The following is a 22668-nucleotide window of genomic DNA, read 5'->3' on the forward strand; positions in this document are numbered from 1 at the left end:
TGTAATGCGAGCTTGATCTTGTGCCCCTGCATGACAAAGACCTCCTAGTCTGGATCCCAATATCTCACAATTCTTGATAGCAAGGGCTCACTTGCCCTCATCAGTGGGTTATCTACCAACTTGAGAACCCCATAATGATCCAATGCCCCTCGAACCACCTGATCCCCCTAGATCTCAAATCGAAGAGTATCCAAGTCTCGTTCACACCAGTTGATTTTCAGCTCTGCCATATATGTAAAACACCATGTGTCTTGTAATTTCAGAAAATAAAACAACTGGCTACACTAATCAACCTACAGCCCCCACTAGACAAGCAGACCAACCCTTCCTCGAACCACAAATCGCAGTTTTCAACCCAGAAAGTGTGATGCGATCGTGAGCAAGGGAACGGTTCTCTCAAGGAGCTACTAGGTGCCAAAAATTAGGAAATTAACCAATAAAATTGAAAATATGAGTAAGGCCACCTACCTAAAAGTCGCAGATCCTGATTCTGACGCTTGGTTTATCCACTACTATCTCCACAAGATTTAGGGTCTTTTCCTCCTCTCCAAATTCACCACAACTCACTTAGAAAATGAATCCAAATTGGACTAGACCGTATCTAATTTTGACGAACCATTAGCACCATTGGAAAGCACTCACCAAGCTCTAAAATGGGTCTTCCTCAGTTTTTGATGATTTAACACTTCACCAGGAAACCATTTTTCCAAGGTCGCTTTGTCATCTCTCAAAATCGAATTTCATCATAAAGCGACACTTGTACTTTGAGGTCCACCTCCTCTTCATAATTATCGTACCATATGTCAACTTTCATCATGAGTAACCATCATTTACTCATGTTTTCATGGTCCCTACCAGGCCTCGTCTTTGTGGCAGCGTCATTGAGTCACCCTTGTTCAAAGCATCCGTGATGAGTCACACTTGCATTATTGGAGTCTATTTCATGTCCCATCATATCATGTCACAATATTCCATCCATATGTGCATATTGTTCATCATGTGTTGCCCATTTTGGCCTCCGGTCATACTGTCCCCATCCACTCTAGACTTGAGTCGATCGCTGCCAGGTCAACCATGCACTTTATGCTCCGGAAAGGGAAGTCGTTTGTTTGTCCCTTAGTCCCATGTTTCCATTATCCCTAGTGTCATTCCATCATTCACATTACTATTTTCCCACGTGCATTAGTTGAGGATCCTCATTGCCTCATCTATCGCGGGCCCTATTTTGTTGACATCAACTCATTTATTCCAAAAGAACAGCCTAGGGGGCGGTATATCTCAGTTCCAGCTTCCATTCTTGTTCGGTGCTTTGGATCGAGCAGAGGATCTCATTATTTCCCTTTGACTTGGTCATTTCATGTTTGTGATCCATACACTCGATGGTCTAGTGATGCAGCAAATTGTACCAGTGATTCCGGAGTGTGTGAGATTTTCAAACCTCATGAGAGGGTGGCCCTTTAGGTAGCCCCCCACATGCCCGGATGCATACCTACCATGCTACAACCTCAAATGTCGTGCCGCAGAGTTGATGGGTTTGTTTCCTACTGATTGCACTGTTCATAGCATGCATGTCTCCTCTAGATGATCCATTTAGTTTTGTAGAGCACTTCCTTGTTCAGCATGGCTTCTATGTTTGTTCTACCCTCCCTCCCACCCATTTTTTTAGGGAAGGGGCTTTGTATCTCATGTACTCATATATTATTGTATTCATTCCTCGCTCATGTTTTTACCACGTGCATTATGTATATGGCACACATTGTATTATTTTCTGGCTTTGTTATGCCAGCATGTTGTGTACCATTCAGCATGTACCTTATTACTCAGTTTCATATTTCTAGCCGAACCATTATTTTTGTACTAAGTTATCTCAGCGGGTATGGGTATGCCTCCCCCACCTCATTGAGGTCTGGTAACACAGCATAAAATGAGACTTGAATTAGTCTCGCCCCCTCTGTCACTGTCCTCTCTCAGATCCAGCTTCATTGGTCTCTCTCTCTCTCTCTCTCTCTCTCTCTCTCTCTCTCTCTCTCTCTCCTTGACTCTCATGTATTGTCTAGGTGATTCTGTCTTTACAACATACTTCGGTCATACGTTTTGCTCCTAAGACTTGTATGTTGGGGGGGAATCTGTTATCACAAAAAAATTGATCATTTAGCCTATTTTACTAGACGGATCGAAGTACACCATGTAAAGCCAATTTTAACCTAGTAAAATTACCTTCACTGTGAGAAATTACCTAATAAACCACCTTTATTAAGTATAGTTAGACCCATGACGAATAACTAAATAAATCACTATTTATATGATTTTCTTCTAGGAATAATTAATTAAACCATTGTTTTATTATTATTCCTTGTCAAATTTGACCCAATCATGAAAAATAAATAGATAAATCATTATTTTTCTTATTTTTCTCTAAGAATAACTAATTAATCATTAATTAATTACTATTATTTGTTAAATTTGACTAAATCCCTTAGGAATAATTAAATAAACTATTATTTGTTTATTATTCCTTAAATAATTCCTTGAGATGCTAAATAAATCATTTATTTATTTATTATTTCTAAATAAAAGTTTAAATACTTTTTCCCTCCTAAACAAATATAATAAAATATTCCAAGAATGGGATCAATAATATTTTATTATTGCTCATTATTTGAGGATAACTCAATATTTTGTTATAAATAGAAGGGTTTTCCATCCATTAATTACTTTTTATTATTTTCATTGTTTCACTCATTGTTGTAACTCTGATTATTTTCATTGTCGCGCACCATATTTTTCTTGGGTTTACACATTATAGAGGAGAGAGATTCTACACAAGCTAAAGACGTTTGAGGATAGCCAAGAACCCATCCCATAGATGGGGACTGGTAACATTTATTTGTTCCCTTCACAGGTGTTATAATAAAATTATTCTTTACATATATGGTTTTCATTGGATGATTGGAGTTATTACTCTTTGTTTTTGGTGTTTAACTATGATTGTGGCATAGATCCAGACTTTGGAAGGTTTTGTTTCTATCAGTTGCTACAAATATACAATTTTTAGTAGCCATTTACATTGTTGAGATTGTTTGTCATCCAAAATCTTAAATGGGTTCTTTTCATGCATCATTGAGAAGAAAAGACTACAATAGGTGGGGTGAAAAGAAAGATCATGGTTATTTCTTGACTGAATTTAATGCAATTAAGAGAAAACAAGATGAAGAGGTAGCTGAATTTATCAATAGTTTTAATAATCTATATAATAGTCTTCCCATAGAGATAAAACCATCACTTGCTGGTGCAAAAGTGGTGTTTGCAGGAGAATTTGAATCTGATTTTGATTTTACTTTGAGGGAAAGGCGGTCCCCTACTTTGGACCAAATTTAGAATGATGCACTAGAGATTGAATCCAACGTATCTGCTGTAGGGAAAGACCAAGCTGATGGTAAGAAGAAAGGAAAGGAGGGAGCCAAACCAGCTAGTCAGCTAAAGGATTCTCATGAGCAAAAGTTAAATGAAATGACTAAAGTTATCAGAAATTTGTCTAATAAATTGGTGAAATTGGAGTTGGAAAGAAAGAATCCTCCTAGACAAAGTCAACAAACATAGAATAGAAATTTCAATCCTCGGTTTAGGAGACACCCACTGCAAATTATGAATATGGATAAGAAGGACTAGGATAAGGTGCAACTACCCTTATACATTGAAGATGAACTAGAATAGGAAGTGGAGGAGACTCTTAGATTGCAAGAAAACCAATGCTCTACTTTGTTTGAAGAGGAAGGAGAAATAGTCACTAATGAGGATTCAATTTGGGAACCTCAAATTTCCCTGGACAATGAAGAGATTGAAGAATATTGCAAAAGGTTTACAGGTTTTATACAAGCATAATTACACAAAAAATATGATTTGAGGTCAAGAAAAATATCAAGAACTTAAGATCATGTGGAGGACCCATCAAACTGAAAATATCAGTAGCCAACACCAAAACAAGATGAAAAAGGGAAGAAACCATTGAAAATAGTCTCAGCAGTCCCAATTCTTTAAGGGGACAGTCGAAGAAGCCAGGAGGACACAAGGATGCTGCAGAAATAGACCCAAAAACCTGTTATCAGTCCACAAAATGTGCCAAAAGAGAAGACAACTGAAGACGAACAATCAAAAGTTTTAAAGGAGGTTCATGCTTTCAATTTGTAGAAAGAATTGGAGAAAATTATAATTCCTATTCCATTAACTAAATTAGTGAAGTAATCTGATTATAGAAAACAAATGCCTGATTTCATAAATTTATCTCAAATAATCATACAAATGATACGAAGAAAGGCTAGTGGTGATGTTTGGCCCTCATATGGAGGAACAAGATCCTTACACCCCTCCTTTTTATATTTCTCTTCTTATGCATACTTTTAGTCTTCACAATTGTATGTTGGAGTCATGGGCTTCTCATAATTTAATGCCTCTCTCAGTTATGAAATAGCTTAATCTGCAGATTACAAAACCTTACAAGGACTTATATTCCTTTGCTTCAAAAAAGGTTAAATGTGTGGGAATTATTAAAGATATTGTAGTGTGATTGGCTCAAATTCCATCCAAAAGCATTGTAATGGATGTTGTTGTTGCAAATATTCCATCTCGTTTTGGAATGCTACTTTCTAAGTCCTAGGGATCCAAGCTGGGAGGAGTGTTGAAACTAGATTTTACTTATGCAATCATTCCAGTCTTTGTTGGAGAAGAAAAAATATTGTATCGGGAGACCAAAATTGTGAAGACTATCACCAAGGAGGGTTCAAGTAATTCTCCTATTTACAGTCAGGAAAAATATGATTTTTCTTGTTTTATGTTGCAAGAATATCAAGAAATTGATGAAGATACAGAAGTGCATGTTCCTTCAGCAGTTCAAAGCAAGGAAGCAATAGTCAATGAAGTTTGGAAGTTGTATTTGATGAAGCATACTAAAAGGAAGGGAATGGAGTGAGGATCCTTCTGCTTTCCCCTAAAGGTGATATTATTACCTTTTCTTACAAATTAGAATTTGACTCCACAAATAATATAACTAAATATGATGCTCTGGTTCTTGGTTTACAAGCTGCTAAAAATATAGCAATACAATGTATTTCTATTTTTGGGGACTCTGAATTAGTTGTAAAATAGATCAAGAATCAATGACAAACTAAACATTCAAGGCTTAGAGCCTATAGAAATGAAGTGTGGGATTTAGCAGATAATTTATTTTATGCTTTTAATATTCAATTTCTACCAAGGGAAGGGAACATATTATCTGACTCGCTAGCGGTGGAAACTAACACTCTTAATCCCCCATTAAATTCCAAATTGAGATATGAAGTTGAAATTAGAAGCATACCTTCCATTCCAGATAATACAAAATACTGGTAGGGCTTTTAGGATGAAGAGCATATTAAAAGATTTGTGGAAATGGTAGGGTAGTTTTCAAACTTAGAGATTGACCAAGAAGATGGAATTGAAGATCTCTAAGAAATAGAATCAAATAATGAATTGCCTTGGAAAAATTATGTGGGAGGTTAGAAGATTGTGCAACTGAAAAATAATGTGATCCCCAAAGGCTTGGTACCCATGGAAATATTGTTCAATGCAAATGATGTCATTGTAAATGCAAGCATAATAAAATGGGAGGATAATATTGAATATTGCAACCTTGGAACAGAGTAGCAACCAAAGTTGGTGAAGATGGAAAAGGGTATTCCAGAAGAATATAAATAAAGATATTTAGATATATTTAAAATATATATTTATGTGTTTGTGTGGTCTTATGAAGAAATCAAAACTTATGATACCAACATCATTTAACACGAGATCCCTTTAATTGCAGGATTTAAGCCATATAAGCATAAATTGAGGCAAATAAATCCTCTACATTTTCCATCAATTGAAAAGGAAGTCAAGAAATTATTACAAGAAAATATAATTTTTCCTCTCAGGTATTCAAATTGGGTATGTTGGCTTTGTGGGCCCTTACCCAGGTTCAATGTTAGTCAACCAAACAAATCCCTACACTACTGGCCCTTTCGGCATCAACCCGAAGAGAGCGCGGACCAAAGTCTCACCCGAAGCAGTATGGGAGGATGCTGGAACCAAAATTTCACACCCCGATATGGTCGTGATGTCGGTTTATACCCCCTGCTCCTACCTTCGAGCAGGTTGCTAAGCCTTAGCTTATCGATCTACCCTCTATCCCACCCTTCAATACCTTCGCAAAGTTGTACGAATGACCTTCGCGCAGCCCTAACTAGTAGTTCAGGTACTTTCACGCTCCTATAACGATGTATTGTATAGGTTCCAAAGTTATCTCAAATGTTTTACTTATTCTACTAGTCAATTACAGTTATCGCCACGTAAACTTGATATTCTTACTTGCGTTCAATTAATAGATATAATCACGTACATTTGCGCATCAAATAAACATTGTAATATAAACCCAGATCATAATGCAATATAATCAGATGCATTAACAGAGACTAAATACATAGTAATTTCATAATACTTTTCTTTATTGATATCTCTAGTTTAATATAGACTCTATCCACCCTGCGCACACAGCTGTAGGGGTCCGCGCACTCAGTTGCAGACTTCTACCCTCGGCCTCTATGCACTCAGCTGCAAAGCCTCTACCTACGTTGAGAACCGAAAACACTTAGACTTCTCCACTCTACTTCGCTACTTACTCTTAACTACTTAGAGCTTACTTACTTAGCCCCTTTCTATACAATCTCATGGTCTGCGAACCATGGGTAGATCTTTACAGCCAACTTAACACTTTACAAAATAAGGGCAGAAAACCCTTTATGACTCTTGACACCTTCACACTCTACTACCACAAAATGCGGAGACCTTACAACTTTACTACAAAATTGTCCCAAAACATGGGCTTTTAGCCCCAAAACTACTCTTGGGGAACTCGTTCCCAATAGGCCCCCAACACAAAAATGGTGACTCACCCTCGAGTCACTCTATGGGCATGGTGATATTGGCACGAAGACGTCCCAGCATGACCTGTATGACTGCCACCTCGATGGTGCACTATGCAATAGCCTGCTTCACTTCTTCGATCAGTTGCTCTATCGCTGGTCCTAAACTGTCAGCCTGAAGATTCTGCTAAGTCGCCTGTAGACTAGAAATCTTGCCTTCAATGGAGGTCGTGACCACATAGGCCTCATCCAACCAAGGCTTCAAGTGTGCCTTCAGCACTGCCTCTTTGTGTTGAGTTTCATCTACCTATTCCTTCAATGTTTTGGCCTCCTACAACTTCACAAGTCTCTATGTGAGGGCGACAATGTACATTGTTCCTTTCACCTCATCATAGCACTGTTGCAATTCTCACACCTCAGTCTCAAGCCTCTGTACATTAGGATATTCTTGCAGACTAGTCAGTACTTACAACGGAACCATTTTTTCGCTTTGTGGGCCCTAACCCAGGTTCAATATTAGTTAGCCAAACAAATTCCTACACTACTGGCCCTTTCAGCATCAGCCTGTGGAGCACAGACCTAAGCCTCACCCGAAGTAGTATGGGAGGATGTTGGAACCAATTTTCTGCACCTTGATATGGTTGTGATGTTAGTTTATACCCAGTTCTCCTGCCTTCACGCAAGTCTCTAAGCCTTAGGGCTTATCGATCTACCCTCTATCCCACCGTGCAGTACCTTCATGAAGGTGTATGAGTGACCTTCACACAACCCTAACCAGTGTTTCAGGTACTTTTTCACTCCTATAACGATGTATTGTATAGGTTCGGAAGTTATCTCAAGTGTTTTACTTATTCTACCAGTCAATTACAGTTATCGTCGCGTAAACTGATATTCTTACTTGCATTCAATTAACAGATATAATCACATAAATTCACACATCAAATAAACATTGTAATATAAACCCAAATTTTAACGCAATATAATAAGATGCATTAACAGAGACTAAATACACGGTAATTGTAGAACACTTCTCTTCATTGATATCTCCAGTTTAATACAAACTCTATCCACCCTGCGCACACAGCTGCAGGGGTCCACACACTCAGCTGCAGACTTCTACCCTAGGCCTATGCGCACTCAGATATAGAGCCTCTACCTATGCTAAGAACTGAAAAAACTTAGACTTCTCCACTCTACTTCGTTACTTACTTGTTCGGCGCAGGATCCCCCAATGACAGTTTTGGGGCTTAGAGCCCAAATTTTGGTCCAATTTTGTAATTCCAATGTAAAGACTCTACATTTTGTGGGTGTGGAGCATGTAATTGTTAAAGATTCATAGGGTTATCCACCCTTATTTTGGTAATGTAATGTCAGTTGTAGAATATCTACCCACGGTCCACGGACCATGGGATTGTATAAATAGAGCGAAGCTCTAAGTAGTCAAAGGCATCAATCTATCAATGAAATCAATGACGAAGAGTTGAGTCATATCTGTGGAGTAGGAGTGTAATTTTTGGGTCGTAGCATAGGTAGAGGCTCTGCAGTGAAGTGCGCAGAGGCCTAGTAGTCCGCAGTTGAGTGTGAGGACCCCTACAGTTGAGTGCGCAGAGGCCTAGTAGTCTGTAGCTGAGTGCGCGGACCCGTGCAGCTGAGTGCGTAGGGTGAGTTGAGCTTGTAATCATCTAGAAGTATTAATATACCTTATTTAATGCATTTGAAAGGGAGGTGCCCGAAAATAAAATATTTCAATCCTTGGACTGGGTACTGCATGCTACACCTGAAAGATGGTGGGGTACGCACAAAGGAAGCTTTGATGATTGGCGCAAACGTAGGAGAATGATGTGAGCACTATTTGGGAAGCCTAAGGTATGATTGACAGAAACGAATGATGGACAGGATGACCCACACGTGCATCTGGCCAAATGGACGCAGGCCTATGGAGAGAAGCCATGGACATGGGAGTAGTGACAGCCGAGGAAGTCGCGCAGGAAATTGCAGAAGTAGAGGCCCCAAAAAGCTTCGAAATTATCGCTGAGGTCCTTAAATCACCGCGAACACCGAGACCCAAGAAGGATAAATAGGCCATGATACCGGTGCATGTCTCGCTTAGAAATCCACTAAGGACCAAGCTCACATTATGGAAAAGGGGAAGGCCATTAGTCTGGAGGTCGATGAGGAGTAAGAGTTTGAAGAAATCCTCATGAAGGAAGAGGATGTAGAGATGGAAGTTGAATCCCAGGGTGCAGAACCTATCACCAGGTTGTTGGAATATGTTCCTTCGTGAAAGGGTAAAGTCAAGATTCCAAAGGATATAGATGAGAGAAAGAGCTCTCTACAAACTCTGCAACTCCCAGACAATATTATTTTTGAGGGACCGCACTTGGGGTGGTTTCCTGTGTTGCAATTTGAAGATTGGGAGCTCTCAAACCATGAGAAGTTCATGCATTCAGCGACTACGAAGCTAATGCACTAGAAGATAGACACGCTGGCTGGAATGATTGAATTGGAGCCACGCAAATGGCTCAGAGGTGTTCAGAAAGTAGGGTTTCTAAACCTGCTCTGGGTGTCGCATTACCACTATGCATGTTGGGTAGCGGATCCCCTATGGCAAGTTTTGGGGCTTAAAGCTCGAATGTTGGTCACTATAATGTAAAGACCCCACAAAATGTGGGTGCGTAGTGCTAGATTCTAGGGTTGTCCGCCCTAAATTAATGTAATTTAACATAGAATGTGTCAGCCTACCCATGGTCCGCGGATCATGGGATTGTATAAATAGAGCGAGGCTCTAAGTGTAGAAGGTAGTTTTTAGTCTCAAGTGATATGATGTTCTTGATGATGAATAAGATTGAGTCTATAAGTCCGAGCCTTGGGTTGTAGTAGTAGGAAGAGGCTCTGCAACTGTGTGCACAGAGTCCTAGTGGAGTCTGTAGTTGTGTACGGGGACCCCTGCAGCTGAGTGTGCATGCGGAGTAGTCCAAGCGCGCAGATTGGGTTCGCAAACTTCCTACACCTCATCAAGACATCCCTAGGGTGCGGAAACCTAGTTCCAGCACCCTCCCATACTACCTCGGGTGAGACCTCAATCCACCCACCGCGAACTATTGCCGAAAGGGCCGGTAGTTCCGAAATTTGTTTGGCTAAATCATTTCTGAACTTGGGTCATGCCCCAACAAGCCAACAAATGGTTCCATTGCCAGGACCGGGATCTACCTGAGGGATGTCTGATGTCGTGCCATTAGAACCCTACAAAGGAAGAAATTGAAGAGTGGTTGGATAAAAAGCTTCACGATTTTGTGACACAGGAAAACAAAACTCCATAGACATCCAAGAAGAGGTGGCTGGATCACTACGTAGATAGTGAAATCCACGAGATCTTCTTCGCATCCTTCCTGTCTAAACTGTATAACTAGATCATGAGGTTAGCCGACAGCTAGGGAAGGTACAAGCTCGATCAATCGATAGTGTGGACCCCGGAGTTAGTGCACAGACTAGAGGCATCAGACATAAGATCACACGAGATGTGGACCATTGGCTCGACCGAATCATAGGAGGGTTTATCACTGAGTTTGCGATAGACACGACTATGAGCTACAGTGAAGAAGAAAGACATTTTCTCAAGGGACCGCGAGGTAGGTACATCAAATCTTTGAATACCTGGATTAAGATGTTGTTATGTGAAAAACAGGTGATGCGAATACATTAATGTTTAGAACAACACGACGCGGAAAGGTCTATAGAGGTAGCGGTGAATTAGGAAATATCCCCTTAATTTCACCTTCATGAGAGAGTGAGGAAGAGCTCGTTGAGGTCTCTCTGAGGAGTGCGGTTAGTTTGATAAGCCAGCACATTCTGCAGTTACCATCTCCGCTTACACCACCACTTGCTTCACCTCCTTCAACTCCATCTTCGGCCACACCACCTCCACCAAACCAAAAGTTTAGTATGACAAGCACGATTAAGCTACCCGTATTTAGAGGAGTCAGGAATCAGGATCCGAATCAGTTCTGGTTCATGGTAAGAGCAGTGTGGGAAGCACAAGGGGTTATGGATGACAACATTAAGAAGGCTATATTGGTGAGTGCGCTGCAGGATCATGCATTGACATGGTATATCAAGCACTCGAATGATAATTTTTCCTCTCAAGTATTCAGATTGGGTATGTTGGCTTTGTGGGCCCTTACCCAGGTTCAGTGTTAGTCAGCCAAACAAATCCCTACACTACTGGCCCTTTTGGCATCAGCTCGCTGAGCGTGGACCGAAGTCTCACCCGAGGTAGTATGGGAGGATGTTGGAACCAAAATTTCGCACCTTGAGATGGTCGTGATGTTGGTTTATACCCCCTGATCCTGCATTCGAGCAGGTTGATAAGCCTTAGGGCTTATTGATCTACCCTCTATCCCACCCTTCAGTACCTTCGCGAAGGTGTACGAATGACCTTCGCGTAGCCCTAACTAGCAGTTCAGGTACTTTCACGCTCTTATAATGATGTATTGTATAGGTTCCCAAGTTATCTCAAATTTTCTACATATTGTACTAGTCAATTACAGTCATCGTCGCGTAAGCAGATATTCTTACTTGCGTTCAATTAACAGATATAATCATGTACATTTGCGCATCAAATAAACATTGTAATAGAAACCCAGATCATAATGCAATATAATTAGATGCATTAAAAAAGACTAAATACACAATAATTGCATAATACTTCTCTTTACTGATATCTCTAGTTTAATACAGACTCTATCCACCGTGTGCACACAGGTGCAGGGGTTTGCGCACTCAGCTGCAGACTTCAACCCTAGGCCTCTATGCACTCAGCTGCAAAGCCTCTAACTATGCTGAGAACCAAAAACACTTAGACTTCTCCACTCTACTTCGTTACTTACTCTTAACTACTTAGAGCTTACTTACTTAACCCCTTTTTATACAATCCCATGGTCCGCAAACCCCAAGTAGATCTTTACAGCCGACTTGACACTTTACAAAATAAGGGCAGACAACCCTTTATGACTCTTGACACCTTCACACTCTGCTACCACAAAATGCGAATACCTTACAACTTTACTACAAAATTGTCCCAAAAAATGGGCTTTTAACCCCAAAACTACTCTTGGGGAAACCCGTTCCCAACAGGCCCCCAACACAAACATGGTGACTCACCCTCAAGTCACTCTGCTGGCGCGGCGATATTGGTGTGAAGACCTCCCAGCTCAACCTGTATGGCTGCCACCTTGAAAGTGCACTGCGCAATCGCCTACTTCACTTCTTTGACCAGTTGCTCTATTGCTGGTCCTAAACTATCAGCCTGAAGATTCTGCTGAGTCACCAGTAGACTAGCAATCTTGCCTTAAATGGAGGTTGTTACCACATAGGCCTCATCCAACCAAGGCTTTAAGCGCGCCTTCGGCACTTCCTCTTTGTGTTGAGCTGCATCTACCTGTTCCTTTAGTGTTTTGGCCTCCTACAGCTTCGCAAGTCTCTATGTGAGGGCGACAATGCGCATTGTTCCTTTCACCTCATCGTAGCGCTACTGCAATTATCGCGCCTCTGTCTCCAACCTCTGTACATTAGGATATTCTTGCAGCCTGGTCAGTACTTGCAACAGAATCATTTGTTCACTTTGTGGGCTCTAACCCAGGTTCAACGTTAGTCATCCAAACAAATCCCTACACTACTGGCCCTTTTGGCATTAGCCTGCAGAGTGCAGACTGAAGCCTCACCCAAAGCAGTATGGGAGGATGTTGGAACCAAGTTTTTGCACCCTGATATGGTTGTGATATCGGTTTATACGCCTTTCTCCTGCCTTCGCACAGGTCTCTAAGTCTTAGGGCTTATCAATCTGCCCTCTATCCCACCATGCAGTACCTTCGCGAAGGTGTACGAGTGACCTTCACGCAACCCTAACCAACGTTTTAGGTACTTTTGCACTCCTAGAACAATGTATTGTATTTCCAATTTATCTCAAGTGTTTTACTTATTCTACCAGTCAATTACAGTTATCGTCACGTAAATTGATATTCTTACTTGCATTCAATTAACAGATATAATCACATACATTCACGCATCAAATAAACATTGTAATATAAACCCAAATTTTAACACAATATAATCAGATGCATTAACAGTGACTAAATACATAGTAATTGTAGAATACTTCTCTTTATTGATATCTCCAGTTTAATACAAACCCTATCCACCCTGCGCACACAGCTGCAGGGGTCCACGCACTCAATTGTAGACTTCTACCCTAGGCCTCTACGCAGTCAGCTACAGAGCGTCTACCTACACTAAGAACTGGAAACACTTAGACTTCTCCACTCTACTTCGCTACTTACTTGTTGGGCGCGGGATCCCCCAAGGGAAATTTTGGGGCTTAGAGCCCAAATTATGGTCCAATTTTGTAATTCCAATGTAAAGACTCTACATTTTGTGGGTGTGGAGTCGTAATTGTTAAAGAGTCATAGGGTTGTCCACCCTTATTTTGATAATGTAATGTTAGTTGTAGAATATCTACCCATGGTCCGCAGACCATGGGATTGTATAAATAAAGCGTAGCTCTAAGTAGTCAAAGGCATCAATCGATCAATGAAATCAATGATGAAGAGTTGAGTCATAACTGTGGAGTAGGAGTGTAATTTGTGGGTCATAGCATAGGTAGAGATTCTGCAGTTGAGTGCGCAGAGGCCTAGTAGTCCGCAGTTGAGTGCGCAGACCCCTGCAGCTGAGTGCGCAGAGGCCTAGTAGTCTGCAGTTAAGTGCGCGGACACCTACAACTGAGTGTGCAAGGTGAGTCAAGTCTGTAATCATCTGGAAGTATTAATATACCTTATTTAATGCATTTGAAAGGGAGGTGTCGGAAAAGCAACGATTCCAATCCTTGGAATAGGTATTGCATGCTACACCCGCAAGATGTGGGGTACGCACAAAGGAAGCTTTGATGATTGGTGCAAATGTAAGAGAATGATGCAAACACTATTTGGGAAGCCTAAGGTACGATTGACAGACAATTATGATGGACAGGATGACCCACATGCGCATCTGGCCAAATGGACGCAGGCCTATGGAGAGAAGCCATGGACATGGGAGTAGTGACAACCGAGGAAGTCGCACTGGAAATTGTGGAAGTAGAAGCCCCAAAGAGCGCTGTAATTATCATTGAGGTCCCTAAACCACCGCAAACACTGAGACCCAAGAAGGATAAATAGGCCATGATACAGTGCGCGTCTCATCTAGAAATCCACTAAGGACCAAGCTCACATTACAGGGAAAGGGGAAGGCCATTAATCTGGAGATTAATGAGGAGTAAGAGTTTGAAGAAATCTTGGTGGAGGAAGAGGATGTAGAGATGGAAGTTGAAACCCAGGGTGCAGACCCTATCACCAGTTTGTTGGAATATGTTCCTCCATAAAAGGGTAAAGCCAAGATTCCAAACGATATAGATGAGAGAAAGAGCTCTCTACAAACTTCATTTCTCTATGACGATATTATTTTTGAGGGACCACACTTGGGGTGGTTTCCTGTGTTGCAATTTGAAGATTGGGACCTCGCAAACCATGAGAAGTTCCTGCATTTAGCGACTGCGAAGCTAATACACCAAAAGATAGATGCACCAGATGGAATGATTGAATTGGAGCCACGCAAATGGCTCAAAGGTGTTGAGAAAGTAGGGTTTCTAAACCTGCTCTAGGTGTCACATTACCACTGCTCCTATTGGACAGCGGATCCCACCATAGCAAGTTTTGGGACTTAAAGCCCAAATTTTGGTCACTGTAATGTAAATACCTTGCAAAATGTGGGTGTTGAGTGTGAGAGTCTAGGGTTGTCCGCCCTAAATTAATGTAATTTAACATATAATGTGTCGGCCTACCCATGGTCCGCAAATCATGGGATTGTATAAATAGAGCGAGGCTCTAAGTGTTGAAGGCAGTTTTTAGTCTCAAGTGATATGATGTTCTTGATGATGAATAAGCTCTGAGTCTGTAAGTCCGAGTCTTGGGTTGTAGTAGTAGCAAGAGGCTCTACAGCTATGTGCGCAGAGGCCTAGTAGAGTCTGTAACTGTGTGCATGGAGCCCTGCATCTGAGTGCACAGGGCGGAGTTGGGATTGTATCTAAACAGAGAATTAATAAAAGATAAGTTGATTCTGAAACAATGTGCATCTACTCGTAGATCTATGTGTTTACGCTTCTATTGTACTTATGCATATTTTTATAGTTGTATGTGCACTTGTTATGAATGTTGAATGGTTGATAAGAATATTGGGTACTCACAATTAAGTCAAGATCTATAATAATATCGTAGTAAGAATAAAGGATCTAGATAGCACCTCTTCGCACTCTTTACAGAGCTACACAGAAACAGTCACATGAGGTGCAAAGATCAAACAGCTACGCGGAGCAGCCCAGCACGCAGATTGGGTTTGCGAACTTCCTAGACCTCATAAATACATCTGTAGGGTGTGGAAACTTGGTTCCAGCACCCTCCCATACTACCTCGGGTGAGACCTCAGTCTGCGCATCGCGGACTGTTGCCGAAAGGGCCGGTAGTTTCAGGATTTGTTTGGCTAAATCACTTCTGAACTTGGGTAAAACCCCAACAAGCCAACAAATGGTTCTGTTGCTGGGACTAGGATCTACTGAGGGATGTCTAATTTTGTGCCATTGGAACCCTATAAAGGAAGAAATTGAAGAGTGGTTGGATAAAAAGCTTCACGAGTTCATGACACAGGAAAATAGAACTCCGCAGATATCTGAGAAGAGGTGGTTGGATCGCTACATATATACAGAAATCCACGAGATCTTCTTTGCATCCTTTCCATCTGAACTATATCACTGGATCGCAAGGTTAGCTGACAGCCAGGGAAGGTACAAGCTCGATCAACCGATAGTGTGGATCCCGGAGTTAGTGCGCAGACTAGAGGCATCAGAGATAAGATTGCATGAGCTGTGGACCATTGGCTCGACCAAATCATAGGAGGGCTTATCACTGAGTTTTCGATAGAACGACCATGAGCTACAGTGAAGCAGAAATACGTTTTCTAAAGAGACCGCGAGGTAGGTACATCAAATCTTTGAATACCTGATTAAAATGTTGTTATGTGAAAAATAGGTGATGCAAATACATTAATGTTTGGAATGAAGCAGAGCGGAAAGGTCTACAAAGGTAGCAGCAAATTAGGAAACAACCCCTTAATTTCACCTTCGCGAGAGATCGAGGAAGAGCTCACTCGGGTCTCTCCGAGGAGTGCAATCATTTTGATAAGGTAGCACATTCCGCAGTTACCATTTTCACCTACACCACCACTCGATTCACCTCCTTCACCTCCATCTTCGCCCACACCACCTCCACCAAACCAATAGTTCATTATGGCAAGCGTGATTAAGCTACTCGTATTCAGAGAAGTAGGGAATGAGGATGCAGATTAGTTCTAGTTCATGGTAAGAGCAGTGTGGGAAGCACAAGGGGTTACAGACGACAACATTAATAAGGATATATTGGTGAGTGCATTGTAGGATCACGTGTTGACATGGTATATCAAGCACTTGAATGATCACCCAAATGCATGAATAACGGAGATCCAGAATGAGCTGAACATAGAATTTAGCCGACAGAAATCAAAGACGCTGTCAATTATTGGATTTAAAGAGATTGGGATACTTCTAGGTGAGACCCCATGGGATCTGGATCAGTGGCTAAAGAGTACGATCTGTGAGGCTAATATGACGCTAATAGATGTGCAGCACTGCACGTGGTTTGTGGCATTTTTGACACCCCACCTGAGGACGAAGATGTCACGAAAGAAGATTTCAACTCAAGTTGAAGCGTTGGAGATGGCGATGAGGTTGCATGAAACACTAATACAGGATCCAAGACTGGGAGTTTAACAAATCCACGTGCAACTAGAGAATCTATGCTTGGAGATGTAGAGTTTGAAGCAAAGTAGGGCACCGTGGCCAGAAGCCCGCGAGGAAGTGTGGTGCATAAAATTTAAAGGCGAGGGCCACGACAAGGATCATTGTACAGTATTCACAAATTACTTGGCAGGAGGAGGATCTATGCCATTGAGACCAGAGGCACGGGCAGGGCCAAGGGCGACACCCACGCTATGGTGAGCGATCTGTCGGATTGGAGGAAAACACATGACGGACAATTGTCATCTGTTGCAGAAGTATACACAGACTCCGCAGCAGCTGTTTTGTAATTTTTGTGGGTCAATGGGCCACGACGAGCCTTAGGGCTTATCGATCTACCCTCTATCCCGTTGTGTATTACCTTCACGAAGGTGTATGAGTGACCTTCACACATCCCTAACCAGCGTTTCATGTAATTTTTCATTCCTATAACGATGTATTGTATAGGTTCCCAAGTTATCTCAAGTGTTTTACTTATTCTACCAGTCAATTACAGTTATCGTCATGTAAACTGATATTCCTACTTGTGTTCAATTAATAGATATAATCACATACATTCGCGCACCAAATACACATTGTAATATAAACCCAAATTTTAACACAATATAATCAGATGCATTAACAAATACTAAATACAAAATAATTGCAGAATACTTCTCTTTATTGATATCTCCAGTTTAATACAAACTCTATCCACCCTGTGCACACAGCTGCAGGGGTCTGCGGACTTAGCTACAGACTTCTACCCTAGGCCTCTGCGCACTCAACTGCAGAGCCTCTACCTATGCTAAGAACTGAAAAAACTTAGACTTCTCCACTCTACTTTGCTACTTACTTGTTGGGCATGTGATCCCCCACGGGCAGTTTTGGGACTTAGAGCTCAAATTTTGGTCCAATTTTGTAATTCCAATGTAAAGACTCTGCATTTTGTGGGCGCGAAGTGTGTAATTATTAAAGATTCATAGGGTTGTCCACCCTTATTTTGATAATGTAATGTCATTTGTAGAAGATCTACTCATGGTCGACAAACCATGGGATTGTATAAATAGAGCGAAGCTCTAAGTAGTCAAAGGCATCAATTGATCAATGAAATCAATGACGAAGTGTTGATTCATATCTATGGAGTAGGAGTGTCATTTTTGGGTCGTAGCATAGGTAGAGGCTCTACAGCTGAGTGCACAGAGGCCTAGTAGTCTGCAGTTGAGTACACAGACCCCTGCAGCTGAGTGTGCAGAGGCCTAGTAGTCTGTAGCTGAGTGCGCAGAGTGAGTCAAGTTTGTAATCATCTCGAAGTATTAATAAAGAGAAGTTTTCTGTCATTCTGCATATTTGTTTCCTATTTATTCATTTGTTATATCAGGTATGAATTTCACTTCTAATGCTTATATGATGCACAAATGTGTATAACTATATTGGTTAAGTGAACGCGAGTAAGAACATCTGTTTTTGTGAGGCTAACTAAGATATGTTAATAAGATAAGTAAGATATTTAACCTAGGTTGGAAAATAGTGTAGTTCGCTGCCCTAGCAACGTGAAAGGACTTCAGCCCATGGTTAGGGTTGCGCGAAATCCAATTGTAACAGATCGCGAAGATACTGAAGGGTAGAACATAGAACGAAGCAACCCGCACGAAGGCAAGTATAGTTGCAATAAACTGAAATCACAACCAACTCAAGGGTGTGGAAACTTAGTTCCAGTATCCCCCCATACTGCTCAGGGCGAGACTTCAGTCCGCACTCCGCGAGCTGATGCCGAAAGGGCCAGTAGTGTAGGGATTTGTTTGGCTAACTAATGCTAAACCTAGGTTAGGCCCCCTCAAGCCAACAAATGGTTTTTTTGCCAGGACCGAAATCTACATGAGAGATTGTGATGTCGTATCACTGGAATCCAACTAAGAAAGAAATCAAAGGCTGGTTGGATAGAAGAATTCATGAGTTCGCGGCGCAGGGGAACAAAACCCCGTGATTATCAAAAGAAGAGTGGTTACATAGCTACCTGTATGCAGATATCCACGAAATCTTTTTCGCGTCCTTCCCTACTGAGCTATACGAGTGGATCCTAAACCTAGCAGATAACCAAGGAAGGTGGAAGCTTGACGGTCCTATTGTGTGGACCCCAAGGCTATTACGAAGGTTGGCAGTATCGGAGAATAAGATCGCACGTGCTGTGAATCATTGGATCAATTGCATTATAGGAGGATTTGTTATTGAGTTTGTGGTCGACACTTCAGTCAACTATAGCAAGGTAGAGTGACGCTTTCTCAAAGGACCACGAGGTAAGTAAATAAAATCTTTGAATACTTGGATTAAAATGTTGTTGTGTGAAAATCAGGTTATGTAGTTACCTTGATGTTCAAGGCTACACGAAGCAGAAAGGTTTACAGGAATGAAGGAAATAAGGGTCTAGAAAATAGCCCCTTGATTTCACCTCCGTGAGGGGATGAGGAAGAGATCGTGAAGGTCTCTCCACAAAGTGCTATTCATCTGATAAGACAAAGAATTCTGTGAATACCACCCCCGCTCACACCACCATCGACTTCACTGCCATCACCTCCATCTTCGCCTGTACCAACTCCACCACCATTGTGATTCAGTATGGCAAACACAATGAATTTTCCTGTGTTTAAAGGTTTTGGAAATGAGGATCCGAACCAATTCTGGTTCATTGTAAGGACTGTATGGGAAGCACAAGGTGTTACAGATGACCATATAAAGAAAGCAACACTATTTAGCGCTCTGCAAGATCATGCACTGACCTGGTGTATTAAGTACTCCAACGATAACTCGAATGCGAGAGTCGCGGATATCCAAACAGTGATAAATAGAGAATTTAGCAGGCCTAAGTCTAAAGCAAAGTCGATTGTGGGATTTAAATAGATCACGATGCTACCAAGCGAGACTCCTTGGGAACTAGATCAAAGGCTGAAATGTACGATCCACGAAGCCAATATGAATCTGACAGATGGACAACATCACGAGTGGTTTGTAGCTTCGCTACTACCACACTTAAGGAGTGCGCTATCGCAGCAAAAGATAACAACACAGGCAAAGGCCCTGGAGATTGCCATGAGACTACATGAGAGCCCAATGTAAGATCCTAACCTAGGAGTTCATCATATCCATGCGCAGCTGAAGAATCTGTGCCTTGAGATGCAAATTCTGAAACAGGAGAGGACAGTTCGACCAGAAGTGTGCAAAGAATTGTCGTGCGTGAAATGCAAGAGTCAAGGTCATGACAAAGACCATTGCTCGGTCTTTACAAATTACCTTGCAGGAGGATGATCGATGCCTTTAAGGTTGGAAGCTCAAGTAGGACCTAGCGTGGTGCCTGATTTGTGGTGTGTTATCTGTCAAATATTTAAAAAACATGCCATGAATAATTGCTACTTGTTATAGAAGTATACGCAAACCTCGCAACAGTTGTTCTGCAACTTTTGTAGGTCAGTAAGACACGACGAGTGTACTTGTATGAGTTACGAATTGATGATGGATAGAACACCCACCTGCAGATTTCAGGCAGAAACATGGCCCCTTGACCAGAATGCAGGAATGGTGTGAATAGGATTTCAGGGGCGCGGATGAGGCCAAGGCGGAGGAGGACCTGGTAGAGGTCGTGGACAATTGATTTGCTACAATTGCGGAGGGCCAGGACACTATGCCCCCAATTTCACTAATCCAATGTGCCTGTCATGAAAGTATTGCACATTATTTGATCATGAAACAGAAGATTGTCCTACACTGATAGCTAGGATACGCAACAAAGGGGTGCTACCGCCTCCCCCGAATCAAAACTTACAGATGATGAGGTCTGAGCCGAATGAGGAAGATTCGAATGTAAACATTGTGCTCCAAAGTGGAATCGCATTGGGAGATGACAAAGGGAAACAACCAGGAGATAGTACTTGGGTTCGCAAAGCCCCAGTGAAAGAAGTTGAGTTTGATTTGGAGCGTGCTCAGGAAACCTTCATGGAAGCTAAGAAGAGCTTCACGAGGCCTCCACTTCAGGAAGAAAAGATAAGCCTGAGTTGGAGATGGACCCCTCTATGCTCACAGCATTCCTGGAAACCTGTATGAAGTTACTGCGTGACAGTAAGGTTGTTAAAGGGTTATAGGAACTCATCAACGGATGTGTTGGAACCACGCCATGAGAACCACACGTAGTCCGGAAGATCTGAAAACATAAAACAAGGACAGGGCATGAGATGAGACTCACCGCGCAAATCAGAGAATACGAGATGGATCAAGTCATTCTAGATTTAGGATCAGATGTGAATTTGTTACCAAAACAGACATGGGAGTGAATGGGATGACGTACACTGTAATGGTCTCTGATTTAGCTGAGAATGGCGAACCAGTAGAAAATCATACCCATGGGGCGATTGCAGGGAGTAACTGTGGATATTGAGGGAGCGAGCACGGTGGCAGACTTTGAATTAATAGAGATTGCTCATGACAACAATCCCTACCCCGCGCTCCTACGAATTGACTGGGCCACTGATATGAATGGGGTAATCAATCTAAAGAAGTGAAAAATGATCTTTGAGAAGAAATCACTGAGCGTAATTATACCCCTAGACCCTACTAAAGGATTGCGCTATACGGAGCCCATCCGTGACTATGAGAGTGATGATGATCTGGACTGCATCTACAAGATAATCGCACAAGACCAAGACTGGGTGAATCCCACTGTGGATGGGCAGATTACATGGGAGCGTGAAAGTTCCTGCACTTCAGATTCTGATGAAGAAGTAGAGCAATGGCAAAATTGGTTACACGAGGTAACTACGTTGAATTGCAAGAGATTTGCCTATTTATGATGGTCTAAATGAGGTAGATACCTTCTTTAATGCATTTTAAAGGGAGGTGCCGGAAAAGCAACGATTTCAAGCCTTGGACTGGGTACTACATGCTACGCCCACAAGATGGTGGGGTACGCAAAAAGGAAGCTTTGATGATGGGCGCAAATTTAGGAGAATGATGCAAACACTATTTGGGAATCCTAAGGTACAATTGACAAACAAGTATGATGGAAAGGATAACCCACACGCACATTTGGCCAAATGGACGCAGGCCTACGGAGAAAAGCCACAACCTATGTGGGTGCACTTGTTCTGTCATACCTTAGATGTTATACCAATGAACTGGTATATAGAAACAAAGCTCCGCCATGGGACAGGTAAATGGGATACCCTTCGCGAAGGATTCATGATGACCTTCAGTTTTCAGGATTGGTGGGACAATATTGATGAAGTGCTACAAGAGGTAAAAGCAGCCATCTTTAGGATACCACAAGAGCCTTTAGACCTGATTCAGCCTGAATGGGCTACGCAGTTGAGTCGCACGCTAGAGTGTTATAATGTAACTGTTGAAGAGGAGGATGGGGATCCATGGAATATTAACATTCTAGAAACAGAAGGCCACCATGAGGTTCAAGGACCACAGATTGAGAACCTTATATAACCGCGCCAGTGAAAACTAAGCAAGTGAACATTAGTACAGAGGCAGAACCCAAATTCGCAAAGATTAGAGACTACTGGGACAATGTGACAGTAGATAAGGTCGTTTAATTACTCCGCGAGTATCAGGACTTATTCCCGATCAAGTTTACGAATTTGAAAGGAATAATCAGAGATTTAGGAGTGATGAAGATCACATTAAAGCCCAACGTGAAGCCAATTAAGATGAGGCCTTACTGCTTAAATCTGAAATACAAGGAGAAGGTCCATGTAGAACTAGACAAAATGCTCGCAACATGCATCACTGAGTCCGTGGAAGAATCTGATTGGATAAGACAAATGGTGGTGCAAGAGAAGAAGCAAAAGG

This window comes from Pinus tabuliformis, chromosome 6, assembly GCF_031772625.1.
Source record: "Pinus tabuliformis cultivar Carrire ecotype Pingquan chromosome 6, CPIR1, whole genome shotgun sequence".
NCBI classification, from domain to species: Eukaryota; Viridiplantae; Streptophyta; class Pinopsida; order Pinales; family Pinaceae; genus Pinus; species Pinus tabuliformis.